Source organism: Entelurus aequoreus, linkage group LG21 (assembly GCF_033978785.1).
Source record: "Entelurus aequoreus isolate RoL-2023_Sb linkage group LG21, RoL_Eaeq_v1.1, whole genome shotgun sequence".
Taxonomy (NCBI): Eukaryota; Metazoa; Chordata; class Actinopteri; order Syngnathiformes; family Syngnathidae; genus Entelurus; species Entelurus aequoreus.
Window position 1 is genome coordinate 6,466,388 of NC_084751.1, and position 20,432 is coordinate 6,486,819.

At 38.1% G+C, this 20,432-nt stretch overlaps 1 protein-coding gene across 1 annotated transcript in view; it reads left to right on the forward strand.

Moving 5' to 3' along the window:
- The window catches only part of LOC133638230 (gamma-tubulin complex component 2-like), a 30,795-nt gene that overhangs the window by 2,210 nt on the left and 8,153 nt on the right, over positions 1–20,432 (forward strand).

A 20,432-nucleotide genomic window follows, 5' to 3' on the forward strand; every position in this document is an offset into this window, starting at 1 on the left:
CACACAGTCTGATAGTTTATATATCAATGATGACATCTTAACATTGCAACACATGCCAATACGGCCGGGTTAACTTATAAAGTGACATTTAAAACTTCCCGGGAAATATCCGGCTGAAACATCGCGGTATGATGACGTATGCGCGTGACGAAGTCCGAGTAACGGAAGTTATGGTACCCCATTGAATACAATACAAAAAGCTCTGTTTTCATTTCATAATTCCACAGTATTCTGGACATCTTTTGCAATTTTTTTAATGAACAATGAAGGCTGCAAAGAAGAAAGTTGTAGGTGGGATCGGTGTATTAGCAGCGGACTACAGCAACACAACCAGGAGGACTTTGTTGGAGCGCTAGCCGCGCTAGCCGCCGACCTCACCTTGACTTCCTACGTCTCCGGGCCGCCAAACGCATCAGGTGAAGTCCTTTGTCCTTCTGCCGATCGCTGGAACGCAGGTGAGCACGGGTGTTGTTGAGCAAATGAGGGCTGGCTGGCGTAGGTGGAGAGCTAATGTTTTTAGCATAGCTCTGTGCAGTCCGGTTGCTAAGTTAGCTTCAATGGCGTCGTTAGCACAGCATTGTTAACCTTCGCCAGCCTGGAAAGCATTAACCGTGTATTTACATGTCCACGGTTTAATAGTATTGTTGATTTTCTATCTATCCTTCCAGTCAGGGGTTTATTTCTTTTGTTTGTATATGCAGTTAAAGCACGATGCTATCACGTTAGCTCATAGCTAAAGCATTTCGCCGATGTATTGTCGTGGAGATAAAAGGCACTGAATGTCCATTTGGCGTTCTGGACTCTCATCTTCAAGAGGATATAGTATCCCAGGTGGTTTAAAATACAAATCTGTGATCCACAATAGAAAAAGGAGAGAGTGTGGAATCCAATGAGCCAGCTTGTACCTAAGTTACGGTCAGAGCGAAAAAAGATACGTCCTGCACTGCACTCTAGTCCTTCACTGTAACGTTCCTCATCCACGAATCTTTCATCCTCGCTCAAATTAATGGGGTAATTGTCGCTTTCTTGGTCCGAATCTCTCTCGCTCCATTGTAAACAACGGGGAATTGTGAGGAATACTAGCTCCTGTGACGTCACGCTACTTCTATACTAGCTCCTGTGACGTCACGCTACTTCTATACTAGCTCCTGTGACGTCACGCTACTTCTATACTAGCTCCTGTGACGTCACGCTACTTCTATACTAGCTCCTGTGACGTCACGCTACTTCTATACTAGCTCCTGTGACGTCACGCTACTTCTATACTAGCTCCTGTGACGTCACGCTACTTCTATACTAGCTCCTGTGACGTCACGCTACTTCTATACTAGCTCCTGTGACGTCACGCTACTTCTATACTAGCTCCTGTGACGTCACGCTACTTCTATACTAGCTCCTGTGATGTCACGCTACTTCCGCTACAGGCAAGGCTTTTTTTTATCAGCGAGCAAAAGTTGCAAACTTTATCGTCGATGTTCTCTACTAAATCCTTTCAGCAAAAATATGGCAATATCACAAAATGATCAAGTATGACACATAGAATGGATCTGCTATTCCCGTTTAAATAACATTTTATTTCAGTAGGCCTTTAAAGGCCTACTGAAACCCACTACTACCGACCACGCAGTCTGATAGTTTATATATCAATGATGAAATCTTAACATTATAACACATGCCAATACGGCCGGGTTAACTTATAAAGTGACATTTTAAATTTGCCGCTAAACTTCCGGTTCGAAACGCCTCTGCGGATGACGTATGCGCGTGACGTAGCCCGGCGAACACGGGTATGCCTTCCACATTGAAGCCGATAGGAAAAAGCTCTGTTTTCATTTCATAATTCCACAGTATTCTGGACATCTGTGTTCGTGAATCTGTTTCAATCATGTTCATTGCATTATGGAGAAGGAAGCCAAGCAAGCAAAGAAGAAAGTTGTCGGTGCGAAATGGACGTATTTTTCGAACGTAGTCAGCCACAACAGTACACAGCCGGCGCTTCTTTGTTTACATTCCCGAAAGATGCAGTCAAGATGGAAGAACTCGGATAACAGAGACTCTAACCAGGAGGACTTTTGATTTGGATACACAGACGCCTGTAGAGAACTGGGACAACACAGACTCTTACCAGGATTACTTTGATTTGGATGACAAAGACGCAGACGTGCTACTGTGAGTATGCAGCTTTGGCTTTTTTTTGCGTATGTACGTAACTTTTTTAAAATATATAAGCTTTATGAACCTTGGGTTAGGTGAACGGTCTTTTGGGCTGAGTGATTGTGTGTGTTGATCATGTGTTTGAATTGTATTGGCGTGTTCTATGGAGCTAGGAGCTAGCAGAGGAGCTAGGAGCTAGCATAACACGTACCGTACCGTAAGTGCGCGTCACGTACGTAACTTTTTAAAAATATATAAGCTTTATGAACCTTGGGTTAGGTGAACGGTCTTTTGGGCTGAGTGATTGTGTGTGTTGATCAGGTGTTTGAATTGTATTGGCGTGTTCTATGGAGCTAGGAGCTAGCAGAGGAGCTAGGAGCTAGCATAACAAACACGCAGGTGTTATTATGCAGGATTAATTTGTGGCATATTAATTATAAGCCTGGTTGTGTTGTGGCTAATAGAGTATATATATGTCTTGTGTTTATTTACTGTTGTAGTCATTCCCAGCTGAATATCAGGTACCGTGAGTATGCAGCCTTGGCTGCTAAACATTCGATAACTTGACCGTATGTGCGCGTCACGTACGTAACTTTTTAAAAATATATAAGCTTTATGAACCTTGGGTTAGGTAAACTGTCTTTTGGGCTGAGTGATTGTGTGTGTTGATCAGGTGTTTGAATTGTATTGGCGTGTTCTATGGAGCTAGGAGCTAGCAGAGGAGCTAGGAGCTAGCATAACAAACACGCAGGTGTTTTTATGCAGGATTAATTTGTGGCATATTAAATATAAGCCTGGTTGTGTTGTGGCTAATAGAGTATATATATGTCTTGTGTTTATTTACTGTTGTAGTCATTCCCAGCTGAATATCAGGTCACCCTCGGCTCTCACAGCATCTTCCCTATCTGAATAGCTTCAACTCCCCACTAGTCCTTCACTTGCACTTTACTCATCCACAAATCTTTCATCCTCGCTCAAATTAATGGGGAAATTGTCGCTTTCTCGGTCCGAATCTCTCTCACTTCATACGGCCATCATTGTAAACAATAGGGAACTTTGCGTATATGTTCAACTGACTACGTCACGTTACTTCCGGTAGGTGCAAGCCTTTTTTTATCAGATACCAAAAGTTGCAATCTTTATCGTCGTTGTTCTATACTAAATCCTTTCAGCAAAAATATGGCAATATCGCGAAATGATCAAGTATGACACATAGAATAGATCTGCTATCCCCGTTTAAATAAAAAAAATTCATTTCAGTAGGCCTTTAAGGACAATACTTTGTAGTCAACATATCTTGCAAGTAAATAGTTAATTATGTAGTCGACATATCTTGCAACTAAATAGTTAATTATGTAGTCGACATATCTTGCAACTAAATAGTTAATTATGTAGTCGACATATCTTGCAACTAAATAGTTAATTATGTAGTCGACATATCTTGCAAGTAAATAGTTAATTATGTAGTCGACATATCTTGCAAGTAAATAGTTAATTATGTAGTCGACATATCTTGCAACTAAATAGTTAATTATGTAGTCGACATATCTTGCAACTAAATAGTTAATTATGTAGTCGACATATCTTGCAACTAAATAGTTAATTATGTAGTCGACATATCTTGCAACTAAATAGTTAATTATGTAGTCGACATATCTTGCAACTAAATAGTTAATTATGTAGTCGACATATCTTGCAACTAAATAGTTAATTATGTAGTCGACATATCTTGCAACTAAATAGTTAATTATGTAGTCGACATATCTTGCAACTAAATAGTTAATTATGTAGTCGACATATCTTGCAACTAAATAGTTAATTATGTAGTCGACATATCTTGCAACTAAATAGTTAATTATGTAGTCGACATATCTTGCAAGTAAATAGTTAATTATGTAGTCGACATATCTTGCAACTAAATAGTTAATTATGTAGTCGACATATCTTGCAAGTAAATAGTTAATTATGTAGTCGACATATCTTGCAAGTAAATAGTTAATTATGTAGTCGACATATCTTGCAACTAAATAGTTAATTATGTAGTCGACATATCTTGCAACTAAATAGTTAATTATGTAGTCGACATATCTTGCAACTAAATAGTTAATTATGTAGTCGACATATCTTGCAACTAAATAGTTAATTATGTAGTCGACATATCTTGCAACTAAATAGTTAATTATGTAGTCGACATATCTTGCAACTAAATAGTTAATTATGTAGTCGACATATCTTGCAACTAAATAGTTAATTATGTAGTCGACATATCTTGCAACTAAATAGTTAATTATGTAGTCGACATATCTTGCAAGTAAATAGTTAATTATGTAGTCGACATATCTTGCAAGTAAATAGTTAATTATGTAGTCGACATATCTTGCAACTAAATAGTTAATTATGTAGTCGACATATCTTGCAACTAAATAGTTAATTATGTAGTCGACATATCTTGCAACTAAATAGTTAATTATGTAGTCGACATATCTTGCAACTAAATAGTTAATTATGTAGTCGACATATCTTGCAACTAAATAGTTAATTATGTAGTCGACATATCTTGCAAGTAAATAGTTAATTATGTAGTCGACATATCTTGCAACTAAATAGTTAATTATGTAGTCGACATATCTTGCAACTAAATAGTTAATTATGTAGTCGACATATCTTGCAACTAAATAGTTAATTATGTAGTCGACATATCTTGCAACTAAATAGTTAATTATGTAGTCGACATATCTTGCAAGTAAATAGTTAATTATGTAGTCGACATATCTTGCAAGTAAATAGTTAATTATGTAGTCGACATATCTTGCAACTAAATAGTTAATTATGTAGTCGACATATCTTGCAACTAAATAGTTAATTATGTAGTCGACATATCTTGCAACTAAATAGTTAATTATGTAGTCGACATATCTTGCAACTAAATAGTTAATTATGTAGTCGACATATCTTGCAACTAAATAGTTAATTATGTAGTCGACATATCTTGCAAGTAAATAGTTAATTATGTAGTCGACATATCTTGCAACTAAATAGTTAATTATGTAGTCGACATATCTTGCAACTAAATAGTTAATTATGTAGTCGACATATCTTGCAACTAAATAGTTAATTATGTAGTCGACATATCTTGCAAGTAAATAGTTAATTATGTAGTCGACATATCTTGCAAGTAAATAGTTAATTATGTAGTCGACATATCTTGCAACTAAATAGTTAATTATGTAGTCGACATATCTTGCAACTAAATAGTTAATTATGTAGTCGACATATCTTGCAACTAAATAGTTAATTATGTAGTCGACATATCTTGCAACTAAATAGTTAATTATGTAGTCGACATATCTTGCAACTAAATAGTTAATTATGTAGTCGACATATCTTGCAACTAAATAGTTAATTATGTAGTCGACATATCTTGCAACTAAATAGTTAATTATGTAGTCGACATATCTTGCAACTAAATAGTTAATTATGTAGTCGACATATCTTGCAACTAAATAGTTAATTATGTAGTCGACATATCTTGCAACTAAATAGTTAATTATGTAGTCGACATATCTTGCAACTAAATAGTTAATTATGTAGTCGACATATCTTGCAACTAAATAGTTAATTATGTAGTCGACATATCTTGCAACTAAATAGTTAATTATGTAGTCGACATATCTTGCAAGTAAATAGTTAATTATGTAGTCGACATATCTTGCAACTAAATAGTTAATTATGTAGTCGACATATCTTGCAACTAAATAGTTAATTATGTAGTCGACATATCTTGCAACTAAATAGTTAATTATGTAGTCGACATATCTTGCAACTAAATAGTTAATTATGTAGTCGACATATCTTGCAACTAAATAGTTAATTATGTAGTCGACATATCTTGCAACTAAATAGTTAATTATGTAGTCGACATATCTTGCAACTAAATAGTTAATTATGTAGTCGACATATCTTGCAACTAAATAGTTAATTATGTAGTCGACATATCTTGCAACTAAATAGTTAATTATGTAGTCGACATATCTTGCAACTAAATAGTTAATTATGTAGTCGACATATCTTGCAACTAAATAGTTAATTATGTAGTCGACATATCTTGCAACTAAATAGTTAATTATGTAGTCGACATATCTTGCAACTAAATAGTTAATTATGTAGTCGACATATCTTGCAACTAAATAGTTAATTATGTAGTCGACATATCTTGCAACTAAATAGTTAATTATGTAGTCGACATATCTTGCAAGTAAATAGTTAATTATGTAGTCGACATATCTTGCAACTAAATAGTTAATTATGTAGTCGACATATCTTGCAACTAAATAGTTAATTATGTAGTCGACATATCTTGCAACTAAATAGTTAATTATGTAGTCGACATATCTTGCAACTAAATAGTTAATTATGTAGTCGACATATCTTGCAACTAAATAGTTAATTATGTTGTCGACTTTCTCTGCCAAGTACAATAGTTAATTATCGTAGTCGACATATCTTGCAACTAAATAGTTAATTACTGTAGTCGACATATCTTGCAACTAACTAGTCTAACTATGTAGTCGACTTACTCTTGCCACTACATAGTTAATTACTGTAGTCGACCATATCTTGCAACTAATAGTTAATTATGTAGTCGACTATCTTGCAACTACATAGTTAACTTATGTAGTCGACATATCTTGAACTACATTCCACTAGCTTAATTATGTACTTCGACTACTTTGCCAGACTAGCTTAATTACTGTAGTCGACATATCTTGCAACTAAGTAAAATAGTTAATCTAATGTAAAGTCGACATATCTTGCAACTAAATAGTTAATTATGTAGTCGACCTATCTTGCAACTAATAGTTAATTAGCCAGCGTGGAGGAGTAGGGTTAGTTTAGAAGGCACTTTGCAGGCACGTTAGCGGCAGCATGTTCTGCTAGAATGTGTTAATATTCAAAGCTCTGTCGTCGGCCATATTGCAGACTTTTCCCTCCTTTTATCTTCGTAAAAATATACACTATTATTGTCACTTTCTTCTGACCTCCAATGAACGAATGTTCAAATGATGACCTTGTCTGTGACATCCCATAACTTCAACTACGTACTTGAACTACATTTCCACTAGTCTCTATGTACTTTAACTACATTTCACTAGCTTCTACGTACTTGACCTACATTTCCACTAGCTGTATGTACTTGAACTACATTTCCACTAGCTTGCTATGTACTTGAAACTAACATTTCCACTAGCTTCGTATACGTACTTGAACTACATTTCCACTAGTCTCTATGTACTTTAACTACATTTCCACTAGCTTCTACGTACTTGAACTACATTTCCACTAGCTTGTATGTACTTGAACTACATTTCCACTAGCTTGTATGTACTTGAACTACATTTCCACTAGCTTGTATGTACTTGAACTACATTTCCACTAGCTTCTACGTACTTGAACTACATTTCCACTAGCTTCTATGTACTTGAACTACATTTCCACTAGCTTCTATGTACTTGAACTACATTTCCACTAGCTTCTACGTACTTGAACTACATTTCCACTAGCTTCTATGTACTTGAACTACATTTCCACTAGCTTCTACGTACTTGAACTACATTTCCACTAGCTTCTATGTACTTGAACTACATTTCCACTAGCTTCTACGTACTTGAACTACATTTCCACTAGCTTGGCTACTTTTCAAAGAAGTAGCCGTAGCTTAGCTATTTTCAGAGCCATGTAGCGGTTAGCTAAGCTACATGATTGTGGCAGCCATGTTTGCTACATTTCATTTTCTTTGGTGTTTTACAAGAAGACACTAGCTGACATCTTCTTCTACTCTTTATTTTTGGACTTTGAATAGTTGAAAGACAAACAAGATATTTGTTATTTCATGCTATAAATCACAAATGGCTATTCAGATAAAGGAAGTTAGCTCATAGAATAAAGATTGTTTGTACTCTTTATGAAGTCAAAGAGAGACTTTGGCTATAAAATCCAAGGCAGAATTCACTAAAGCAGAAACAAAAAGGAAAATGCAAGCCAGGAAGTGTCATGTCAGAGCCATCAAAGCAAAAATGCCAAAGTCGTGGGAATTTGATTGATTGAGACTTTTATTAGTAGATTACACAGTGAAGTACATATTCTGTACAATTGACCACTAAATGGTAACACCCCAATAAGTTGTTCAACTTGTTTAAGTCGGGGTCCACGTAATGATAATGTCAACAAGTAGAAGAAGCATCTGTGATGTGAACACTAGTAAGGTTGTAAATACTGTAGAGAGTAGACTAACCCATGTGGTTCCTGTGGATGTCAACACTAGTAAGATTGTAAATACTGTATAGAGTAGACTAACCCATGTGGTTCCTGTGGATGTGAACACTAGTAAGGTTGTAAATACTTTAGAGAGTAGACTAACCCATGTGGTTCCTGTGGATGTCAACACTAGTAAGGTTGTAAATACTGTATAGAGTAGACTAACCCATGTGGTTCCTGTGGATGTCAACACTAGTAAGGTTGTAAATACTGTATAGAGTAGACTAACCCATGTGGTTCCTGTGGATGTCAACACTAGTAAGGTTGTAAATACTGTATAGAGTAGACTAACCCATGTGGTTCCTGTGGATGTCAACACTAGTAAGGTTGTAAATACTGTATAGAGTAGACTAACCCATGTGGTTCCTGTGGATGTCAACACTAGTAAGATTGTAAATACTGTAGAGAGTAGACTAACCCATGTGGTTCCTGTGGATGTCAACACTAGTAAGGTTGTAAATACTGTAGAGAGTAGACTAACCCATGTGGTTCCTGTGGATGTCAACACTAGTAAGATTGTAAATACTGTATAGAGTAGACTAACCCATGTGGTTCCTGTGGATGTCAACACTAGTAAGGTTGTAAATACTGTATAGAGTAGACTAACCCATGTGGTTCCTGTGGATGTCAACACTAGTAAGGTTGTAAATACTGTATAGAGTAGACTAACCCATGTGGTTCCTGTGGATGTGAACACTAGTAAGGTTGTAAATACTTTAGAGAGTAGACTAACCCATGTGGTTCCTGTGGATGTCAACACTAGTAAGGTTGTAAATACTGTATAGAGTAGACTAACCCATGTGGTTCCTGTGGATGTCAACACTAGTAAGATTGTAAATACTGTAGAGAGTAGACTAACCCATGTGGTTCCTGTGGATGTCAACACTAGTAAGGTTGTAAATACTGTATAGAGTAGACTAACCCATGTGGTTCCTGTGGATGTCAACACTAGTAAGGTTGTAAATACTGTATAGAGTAGACTAACCCATGTGGTTCCTGTGGATGTGAACACTAGTAAGATTGTAAATACTGTATAGAGTAGACTAACCCATGTGGTTCCTGTGGATGTCAACACTAGTAAGGTTGTAAATACTTTAGAGAGTAGACTAACCCATGTGGTTCCTGTGGATGTCAACACTAGTAAGATTGTAAATACTGTAGAGAGTAGACTAACCCATGTGGTTCCTGTGGATGTCAACACTAGTAAGGTTGTAAATACTGTATAGAGTAGACTAACCCATGTGGTTCCTGTGGATGTCAACACTAGTAAGGTTGTAAATACTGTATAGAGTAGACTAACCCATGTGGTTCCTGTGGATGTCAACACTAGTAAGGTTGTAAATACTGTATAGAGTAGACTAACCCATGTGGTTCCTGTGGATGTGAACACTAGTAAGGTTGTAAATACTGTATAGAGTAGACTAACCCATGTGGTTCCTGTGGATGTCAACACTAGTAAGGTTGTAAATACTTTAGAGAGTAGACTAACCCATGTGGTTCCTGTGGATGTCAACACTAGTAAGATTGTAAATACTGTAGAGAGTAGACTAACCCATGTGGTTCCTGTGGATGTCAACACTAGTAAGGTTGTAAATACTGTATAGAGTAGACTAACCCATGTGGTTCCTGTGGATGTCAACACTAGTAAGGTTGTAAATACTGTATAGAGTAGACTAACCCATGTGGTTCCTGTGGATGTCAACACTAGTAAGGTTGTAAATACTGTATAGAGTAGACTAACCCATGTGGTTCCTGTGGATGTCAACACTAGTAAGGTTGTAAATACTGTATAGAGTAGACTAACCCATGTGGTTCCTGTGGATGTCAACACTAGTAAGGTTGTAAATACTTTAGAGAGTAGACTAACCCATGTGGTTCCTGTGGATGTCAACACTAGTAAGATTGTAAATACTGTAGAGAGTAGACTAACCCATGTGGTTCCTGTGGATGTCAACACTAGTAAGGTTGTAAATACTGTATAGAGTAGACTAACCCATGTGGTTCCTGTGGATGTCAACACTAGTAAGGTTGTAAATACTGTATAGAGTAGACTAACCCATGTGGTTCCTGTGGATGTCAACACTAGTAAGGTTGTAAATACTTTAGAGAGTAGACTAACCCATGTGGTTCCTGTGGATGTCAACACTAGTAAGATTGTAAATACTGTATAGAGTAGACTAACCCATGTGGTTCCTGTGGATGTGAACACTAGTAAGGTTGTAAATACTGTATAGAGTAGACTAACCCATGTGGTTCCTGTGGATGTCAACACTAGTAAGGTTGTAAATACTTTAGAGAGTAGACTAACCCATGTGGTTCCTGTGGATGTCAACACTAGTAAGGTTGTAAATACTGTATAGAGTAGACTAACCCATGTGGTTCCTGTGGATGTCAACACTAGTAAGGTTGTAAATACTGTATAGAGTAGACTAACCCATGTGGTTCCTGTGGATGTCAACACTAGTAAGGTTGTAAATACTGTATAGAGTAGACTAACCCATGTGGTTCCTGTGGATGTCAACACTAGTAAGGTTGTAAATACTTTAGAGAGTAGACTAACCCATGTGGTTCCTGTGGATGTCAACACTAGTAAGATTGTAAATACTGTAGAGAGTAGACTAACCCATGTGGTTCCTGTGGATGTCAACACTAGTAAGGTTGTAAATACTGTATAGAGTAGACTAACCCATGTGGTTCCTGTGGATGTCAACACTAGTAAGGTTGTAAATACTGTATAGAGTAGACCAGGGATGTCAAACGTACGGCCCGAGGGCCGGATCAGGCCCGCGAACAGGTTTTATCCGGCCCGCAGGATGAGTTTGCTAAGTATAAAAATTAACCTGAAATTTTTGAATGGAAGAAACAGCTGTTCTAAATGTGTCCATTAGATGTCGCAATAGCAATTCTTTGTATCTTTGTAGATGATGCTACATATGTAAAAAGTAAACCACATGATGTGAGTACATCAGTCGAGGAAAATGATCAAACTACATAAATAACATCCTGTAATTTGATTTCGATATATTATTTTTTTTATCTTGATAGATTGAAAATTTACACCAATGAGTTGACTGATGAACTTATCACATAATTTATTCAGAAAATATAAATAACAACCAAAAAAGTATATATACTATTAACCGCAACAGGTAATTGTAAAAAAAACAACAACATTATGATTTGTACAATTTCAGAATGTGCTTGTTCTATTTTTAAACAAAGAATCTGAAGTTTTTTTTAATTTTTATGTTATCATGCCTTGATTGTACCAGTCCGGCCCACTTGGGAGTAGATTTGTCTTCATGTGGCCCCCGATCTAAAATTAGTTTGACACCCCTGGAGTAGACTAACCCATGTGGTTCCTGTGGATGTCAACACTAGTAAGGTTGTAAATACTTTAGAGAGTAGACTAACCCATGTGGTTCCTGTGGATGTGAACACTAGTAAGGTTGTAAATACTGTATAGAGTAGACTAACCCATGTGGTTCCTGTGGATGTCAACACTAGTAAGGTTGTAAATACTGTATAGAGTAGACTAACCCATGTGGTTCCTGTGGATGTCAACACTAGTAAGGTTGTAAATACTGTAGAGAGTAGACTAACCCATGTGGTTCCTGTGGATGTGAACACTAGTAAGGTTGTAAATACTGTATAGAGTAGACTAACCCATGTGGTTCCTGTGGATGTCAACACTAGTAAGGTTGTAAATACTGTATAGAGTAGACTAACCCATGTGGTTCCTGTGGATGTGAACACTAGTAAGGTTGTAAATACTGTATAGAGTAACCCATGTGGTTCCTGTGGATGTCAACACTAGTAAGGTTGTAAATACTGTAGAGAGTAGACTAACCCATGTGGTTCCTGTGGATGTCAACACTAGTAAGGTTGTAAATACTGTATAGAGTAGACTAACCCATGTGGTTCCTGTGGATGTCAACACTAGTAAGGTTGTAAATACTGTATAGAGTAGACTAACCCATGTGGTTCCTGTGGATGTGAACACTAGTAAGCTTGTAAATACTGTATAGAGTAACCCATGTGGTTCCTGTGGATGTCAACACTAGTAAGGTTGTAAATACTGTAGAGAGTAGACTAACCCATGTGGTTCCTGTGGATGTCAACACTAGTAAGGTTGTAAATACTGTAGAGAGTAGACTAACCCATGTGGTTCCTGTGGATGTCAACACTAGTAAGGTTGTAAATACTTTAGAGAGTAGACTAACCCATGTGGTTCCTGTGGATGTCAACACTAGTAAGATTGTAAATACTGTAGAGAGTAGACTAACCCATGTGGTTCCTGTGGATGTCAACACTAGTAAAGTTGTAAATACTGTATAGAGTAGACTAACCCATGTGGTTCCTGTGGATGTCAACACTAGTAAGGTTGTAAATACTGTATAGAGTAGACTAACCCATGTGGTTCCTGTGGATGTCAACACTAGTAAGGTTGTAAATACTGTATAGAGTAGACTAACCCATGTGGTTCCTGTGGATGTCAACACTAGTAAGGTTGTAAATACTTTAGAGAGTAGACTAACCCATGTGGTTCCTGTGGATGTCAACACTAGTAAGATTGTAAATACTGTATAGAGTAGACTAACCCATGTGGTTCCTGTGGATGTGAACACTAGTAAGGTTGTAAATACTGTATAGAGTAGACTAACCCATGTGGTTCCTGTGGATGTCAACACTAGTAAGGTTGTAAATACTGTATAGAGTAGACTAACCCATGTGGTTCCTGTGGATGTCAACACTAGTAAGGTTGTAAATACTGTAGAGAGTAGACTAACCCATGTGGTTCTTGTGGATGTGAACACTAGTAAGGTTGTAAATACTGTAGAGAGTAGACTAACCCATGTGGTTCCTGTGGATGTCAACACTAGTAAGGTTGTAAATACTGTATAGCGTAGACTAACCCATGTGGTTCCTGTGGATGTCAACACTAGTAAGGTTGTAAATACTGTAGAGAGTAGACTAACCCATGTGGTTCCTGTGGATGTCAACACTAGTAAGGTTGTAAATACTGTAGAGAGTAGACTAACCCATGTGGTTCCTGTGGATGTCAACACTAGTAAGGTTGTAAATACTGTATAGCGTAGACTAACCCATGTGGTTCCTGTGGATGTCAACACTAGTAAGGTTGTAAATACTGTAGAGAGTAGACTAACCCATGTGGTTCCTGTGGATGTCAACACTAGTAAGGTTGTAAATACTGTATAGAGTAGACTAACCCATGTGGTTCCTGTGGATGTCAACACTAGTAAGGTTGTAAATACTGTATAGAGTAGACTAACCCATGTGGTTCCTGTGGATGTCAACACTAGTAAGGTTGTAAATACTGTAGAGAGTAGACTAACCCATGTGGTTCTTGTGGATGTGAACACTAGTAAGGTTGTAAATACTGTAGAGAGTAGACTAACCCATGTGGTTCCTGTGGATGTCAACACTAGTAAGATTGTAAATACTGTATAGAGTAGACTAACCCATGTGGTTCCTGTGGATGTCAACACTAGTAAGGTTGTAAATACTGTATAGAGTAGACTAACCCATGTGGTTCCTGTGGATGTCAACACTAGTAAGGTTGTAAATACTGTAGAGAGTAGACTAACCCATGTGGTTCCTGTGGATGTGAACACTAGTAAGGTTGTAAATACTGTATAGAGTAGACTAACCCATGTGGTTCCTGTGGATGTCAACACTAGTAAGGTTGTAAATACTGTATAGAGTAGACTAACCCATGTGGTTCCTGTGGATGTGAACACTAGTAAGGTTGTAAATACTGTATAGAGTAGGCTAACCCATGTGGTTCCTGTGGATGTCAACACTAGTAAGGTTGTAAATACTGTAGAGAGTAGACTAACCCATGTGGTTCCTGTGGATGTCAACACTAGTAAGGTTGTAAATACTGTATAGAGTAGACTAACCCATGTGGTTCCTGTGGATGTGAACACTAGTAAGGTTGTAAATACTGTATAGAGTAGGCTAACCCATGTGGTTCCTGTGGATGTGAACACTAGTAAGGTTGTAAATACTGTATAGAGTAGGCTAACCCATGTGGTTCCTGTGGATGTCAACACTAGTAAGGTTGTAAATACTGTATAGAGTAGACTAACCCATGTGGTTCCTGTGGATGTCAACACTAGTAAGGTTGTAAATACTGTATAGCGTAGACTAACCCATGTGGTTCCTGTGGATGTCAACACTAGTAAGGTTGTAAATACTGTAGAGAGTAGACTAACCCATGTGGTTCCTGTGGATGTCAACACTAGTAAGGTTGTAAATACTGTATAGAGTAGACTAACCCATGTGGTTCTTGTGGATGTGAACACTAGTAAGGTTGTAAATACTGTAGAGAGTAGACTAACCCATGTGGTTCCTGTGGATGTCAACACTAGTAAGATTGTAAATACTGTATAGAGTAGACTAACCCATGTGGTTCCTGTGGATGTGAACACTAGTAAGGTTGTAAATACTTTAGAGAGTAGACTAACCCATGTGGTTCCTGTGGATGTCAACACTAGTAAGGTTGTAAATACTGTATAGAGTAGACTAACCCATGTGGTTCCTGTGGATGTGAACACTAGTAAGGTTGTAAATACTGTATAGAGTAGACTAACCTATGTGGTTCCTGTGGATGTCAACACTAGTAAGGTTGTAAATACTTTAGAGAGTAGACTAACCCATGTGGTTCCTGTGGATGTCAACACTAGTAAGGTTGTAAATACTTTAGAGAGTAGACTAACCCATGTGGTTCCTGTGGATGTGAACACTAGTAAGGTTGTAAATACTGTATAGAGTAGACTAACCTATGTGGTTCCTGTGGATGTCAACACTAGTAAGGTTGTAAATACTGTAGAGAGTAGACTAACCCATGTGGTTCCTGTGGATGTCAACACTAGTAAGGTTGTAAATACTGTATAGAGTAGACTAACCCATGTGGTTCCTGTGGATGTCAACACTAGTAAGGTTGTAAATACTGTAGAGAGTAGACTAACCCATGTGGTTCCTGTGGATGTGAACACTAGTAAGGTTGTAAATACTGTAGAGAGTAGACTAACCCATGTGGTTCCTGTGGATGTCAACACTAGTAAGGTTGTAAATACTGTAGAGAGTAGACTAACCCATGTGGTTCCTGTGGATGTGAACACTAGTAAGGTTGTAAATACTGTAGAGAGTAGACTAACCCATGTGGTTCCTGTGGATGTCAACACTAGTAAGGTTGTAAATACTGTAGAGAGTAGACTAACCCATGTGGTTCCTGTGGATGTCAACACTAGTAAGGTTGTAAATACTGTAGAGAGTAGACTAACCCATGTGGTTCCTGTGGATGTCAACACTAGTAAGGTTGTAAATACTGTATAGAGTAGACTAACCCATGTGGTTCCTGTGGATGTCAACACTAGTAAGGTTGTAAATACTGTAGAGAGCAGACTAACCCATGTGGTTCCTGTGGATGTGAACACTAGTAAGGTTGTAAATACTGTAGAGAGTAGACTAACCCATGTGGTTCCTGTGGATGTCAACACTAGTAAGGTTGTAAATACTGTAGAGAGTAGACTAACCCATGTGGTTCCTGTGGATGTGAACACTAGTAAGGTTGTAAATACTGTATAGAGTAGACTAACCCATGTGGTTCCTGTGGATGTCAACACTAGTAAGGTTGTAAATACTTTAGAGAGTAGACTAACCCATGTGGTTCCTGTGGATGTCAACACTAGTAAGATTGTAAATACTGTATAGAGTAGACTAACCCATGTGGTTCCTGTGGATGTGAACACTAGTAAGGTTGTAAATACTGTATAGAGTAGACTAACCCATGTGGTTCCTGTGGATGTCAACACTAGTAAGGTTGTAAATACTTTAGAGAGTAGACTAACCCATGTGGTTCCTGTGGATGTCAACACTAGTAAGATTGTAAATACTGTATAGAGTAGACTAACCCATGTGGTTCCTGTGGATGTGAACACTAGTAAGGTTGTAAATACTGTATAGAGTAGACTAACCCATGTGGTTCCTGTGGATGTCAACACTAGTAAGGTTGTAAATACTGTATAGAGTAGACTAACCCATGTGGTTCCTGTGGATGTCAACACTAGTAAGGTTGTAAATACTGTAGAGAGTAGACTAACCCATGTGGTTCTTGTGGATGTGAACACTAGTAAGGTTGTAAATACTGTAGAGAGTAGACTAACCCATGTGGTTCCTGTGGATGTCAACACTAGTAAGGTTGTAAATACTGTATAGCGTAGACTAACCCATGTGGTTCCTGTGGATGTCAACACTAGTAAGGTTGTAAATACTGTAGAGAGTAGACTAACCCATGTGGTTCCTGTGGATGTCAACACTAGTAAGGTTGTAAATACTGTAGAGAGTAGACTAACCCATGTGGTTCCTGTGGATGTCAACACTAGTAAGGTTGTAAATACTGTATAGCGTAGACTAACCCATGTGGTTCCTGTGGATGTCAACACTAGTAAGGTTGTAAATACTGTAGAGAGTAGACTAACCCATGTGGTTCCTGTGGATGTCAACACTAGTAAGGTTGTAAATACTGTAGAGAGTAGACTAACCCATGTGGTTCTTGTGGATGTGAACACTAGTAAGGTTGTAAATACTGTAGAGAGTAGACTAACCCATGTGGTTCCTGTGGATGTCAACACTAGTAAGATTGTAAATACTGTATAGAGTAGACTAACCCATGTGGTTCCTGTGGATGTCAACACTAGTAAGGTTGTAAATACTGTATAGAGTAGACTAACCCATGTGGTTCCTGTGGATGTCAACACTAGTAAGGTTGTAAATACTGTAGAGAGTAGACTAACCCATGTGGTTCCTGTGGATGTGAACACTAGTAAGGTTGTAAATACTGTATAGAGTAGACTAACCCATGTGGTTCCTGTGGATGTCAACACTAGTAAGGTTGTAAATACTGTATAGAGTAGACTAACCCATGTGGTTCCTGTGGATGTGAACACTAGTAAGGTTGTAAATACTGTATAGAGTAGACTAACCCATGTGGTTCCTGTGGATGTCAACACTAGTAAGGTTGTAAATACTGTAGAGAGTAGACTAACCCATGTGGTTCCTGTGGATGTGAACACTAGTAAGGTTGTAAATACTGTATAGAGTAGACTAACCCATGTGGTTCCTGTGGATGTCAACACTAGTAAGGTTGTAAATACTGTATAGAGTAGACTAACCCATGTGGTTCCTGTGGATGTGAACACTAGTAAGGTTGTAAATACTGTATAGAGTAGGCTAACCCATGTGGTTCCTGTGGATGTCAACACTAGTAAGGTTGTAAATACTGTAGAGAGTAGACTAACCCATGTGGTTCCTGTGGATGTCAACACTAGTAAGGTTGTAAATACTGTATAGAGTAGACTAACCCATGTGGTTCCTGTGGATGTGAACACTAGTAAGGTTGTAAATACTGTATAGAGTAGGCTAACCCATGTGGTTCCTGTGGATGTGAACACTAGTAAGGTTGTAAATACTGTATAGAGTAGGCTAACCCATGTGGTTCCTGTGGATGTCAACACTAGTAAGGTTGTAAATACTGTATAGAGTAGACTAACCCATGTGGTTCCTGTGGATGTCAACACTAGTAAGGTTGTAAATACTGTATAGCGTAGACTAACCCATGTGGTTCCTGTGGATGTCAACACTAGTAAGGTTGTAAATACTGTAGAGAGTAGACTAACCCATGTGGTTCCTGTGGATGTCAACACTAGTAAGGTTGTAAATACTGTATAGAGTAGACTAACCCATGTGGTTCTTGTGGATGTGAACACTAGTAAGGTTGTAAATACTGTAGAGAGTAGACTAACCCATGTGGTTCCTGTGGATGTCAACACTAGTAAGGTTGTAAATACTGTAGAGAGTAGACTAACCCATGTGGTTCCTGTGGATGTCAACACTAGTAAGGTTGTAAATACTGTAGAGAGTAGACTAACCCATGTGGTTCCTGTGGATGTCAACACTAGTAAGGTTGTAAATACTGTATAGAGTAGACTAACCCATGTGGTTCCTGTGGATGTCAACACTAGTAAGGTTGTAAATACTGTAGAGAGTAGACTAACCCATGTGGTTCCTGTGGATGTGAACACTAGTAAGGTTGTAAATACTGTAGAGAGTAGACTAACCCATGTGGTTCCTGTGGATGTCAACACTAGTAAGGTTGTAAATACTGTAGAGAGTAGACTAACCCATGTGGTTCCTGTGGATGTGAACACTAGTAAGGTTGTAAATACTGTAGAGAGTAGACTAACCCATGTGGTTCCTGTGGATGTCAACACTAGTAAGGTTGTAAATACTGTAGAGAGTAGACTAACCCATGTGGTTCCTGTGGATGTGAACACTAGTAAGGTTGTAAATACTGTAGAGAGTAGACTAACCCATGTGGTTCCTGTGGATGTCAACACTAGTAAGGTTGTAAATACTGTAGAGAGTAGACTAACCCATGTGGTTCCTGTGGATGTCAACACTAGTAAGGTTGTAAATACTGTAGAGAGTAGACTAACCCATGTGGTTCCTGTGGATGTCAACACTAGTAAGGTTGTAAATACTGTATAGAGTAGACTAACCCATGTGGTTCCTGTGGATGTCAACACTAGTAAGGTTGTAAATACTGTAGAGAGTAGACTAACCCATGTGGTTCCTGTGGATGTCAACACTAGTAAGGTTGTAAATACTGTATAGAGTAGGCTAACCCATGTGGTTCCTGTGGATGTGAACACTAGTAAGGTTGTAAATACTGTATAGAGTAGGCTAACCCATGTGGTTCCTGTGGATGTCAACACTAGTAAGGTTGTAAATACTGTATAGAGTAGACTAACCCATGTGGTTCCTGTGGATGTCAACACTAGTAAGGTTGTAAATACTGTATAGCGTAGACTAACCCATGTGGTTCCTGTGGATGTCAACACTAGTAAGGTTGTAAATACTGTAGAGAGTAGACTAACCCATGTGGTTCCTGTGGATGTCAACACTAGTAAGGTTGTAAATACTGTATAGAGTAGACTAACCCATGTGGTTCTTGTGGATGTGAACACTAGTAAGGTTGTAAATACTGTAGAGAGTAGACTAACCCATGTGGTTCCTGTGGATGTCAGCACTAGTAAGGTTGTAAATACTGTAGAGAGTAGACTAACCCATGTGGTTCCTGTGGATGTCAACACTAGTAAGGTTGTAAATACTGTAGAGAGTAGACTAACCCATGTGGTTCCTGTGGATGTCAACACTAGTAAGGTTGTAAATACTGTATAGAGTAGACTAACCCATGTGGTTCCTGTGGATGTCAACACTAGTAAGGTTGTAAATACTGTAGAGAGTAGACTAACCCATGTGGTTCCTGTGGATGTGAACACTAGTAAGGTTGTAAATACTGTAGAGAGTAGACTAACCCATGTGGTTCCTGTGGATGTCAACACTAGTAAGGTTGTAAATACTGTAGAGAGTAGACTAACCCATGTGGTTCCTGTGGATGTGAACACTAGTAAGGTTGTAAATACTGTAGAGAGTAGACTAACCCATGTGGTTCCTGTGGATGTCAACACTAGTAAGGTTGTAAATACTGTAGAGAGTAGACTAACCCATGTGGTTCCTGTGGATGTGAACACTAGTAAGGTTGTAAATACTGTAGAGAGTAGACTAACCCATGTGGTTCCTGTGGATGTCAACACTAGTAAGGTTGTAAATACTGTAGAGAGTAGACTAACCCATGTGGTTCCTGTGGATGTCAACACTAGTAAGGTTGTAAATACTGTAGAGAGTAGACTAACCCATGTGGTTCCTGTGGATGTCAACACTAGTAAGGTTGTAAATACTGTATAGAGTAGACTAACCCATGTGGTTCCTGTGGATGTCAACACTAGTAAGGTTGTAAATACTGTAGAGAGTAGACTAACCCATGTGGTTCCTGTGGATGTCAACACTAGTAAGGTTGTAAATACTGTAGAGAG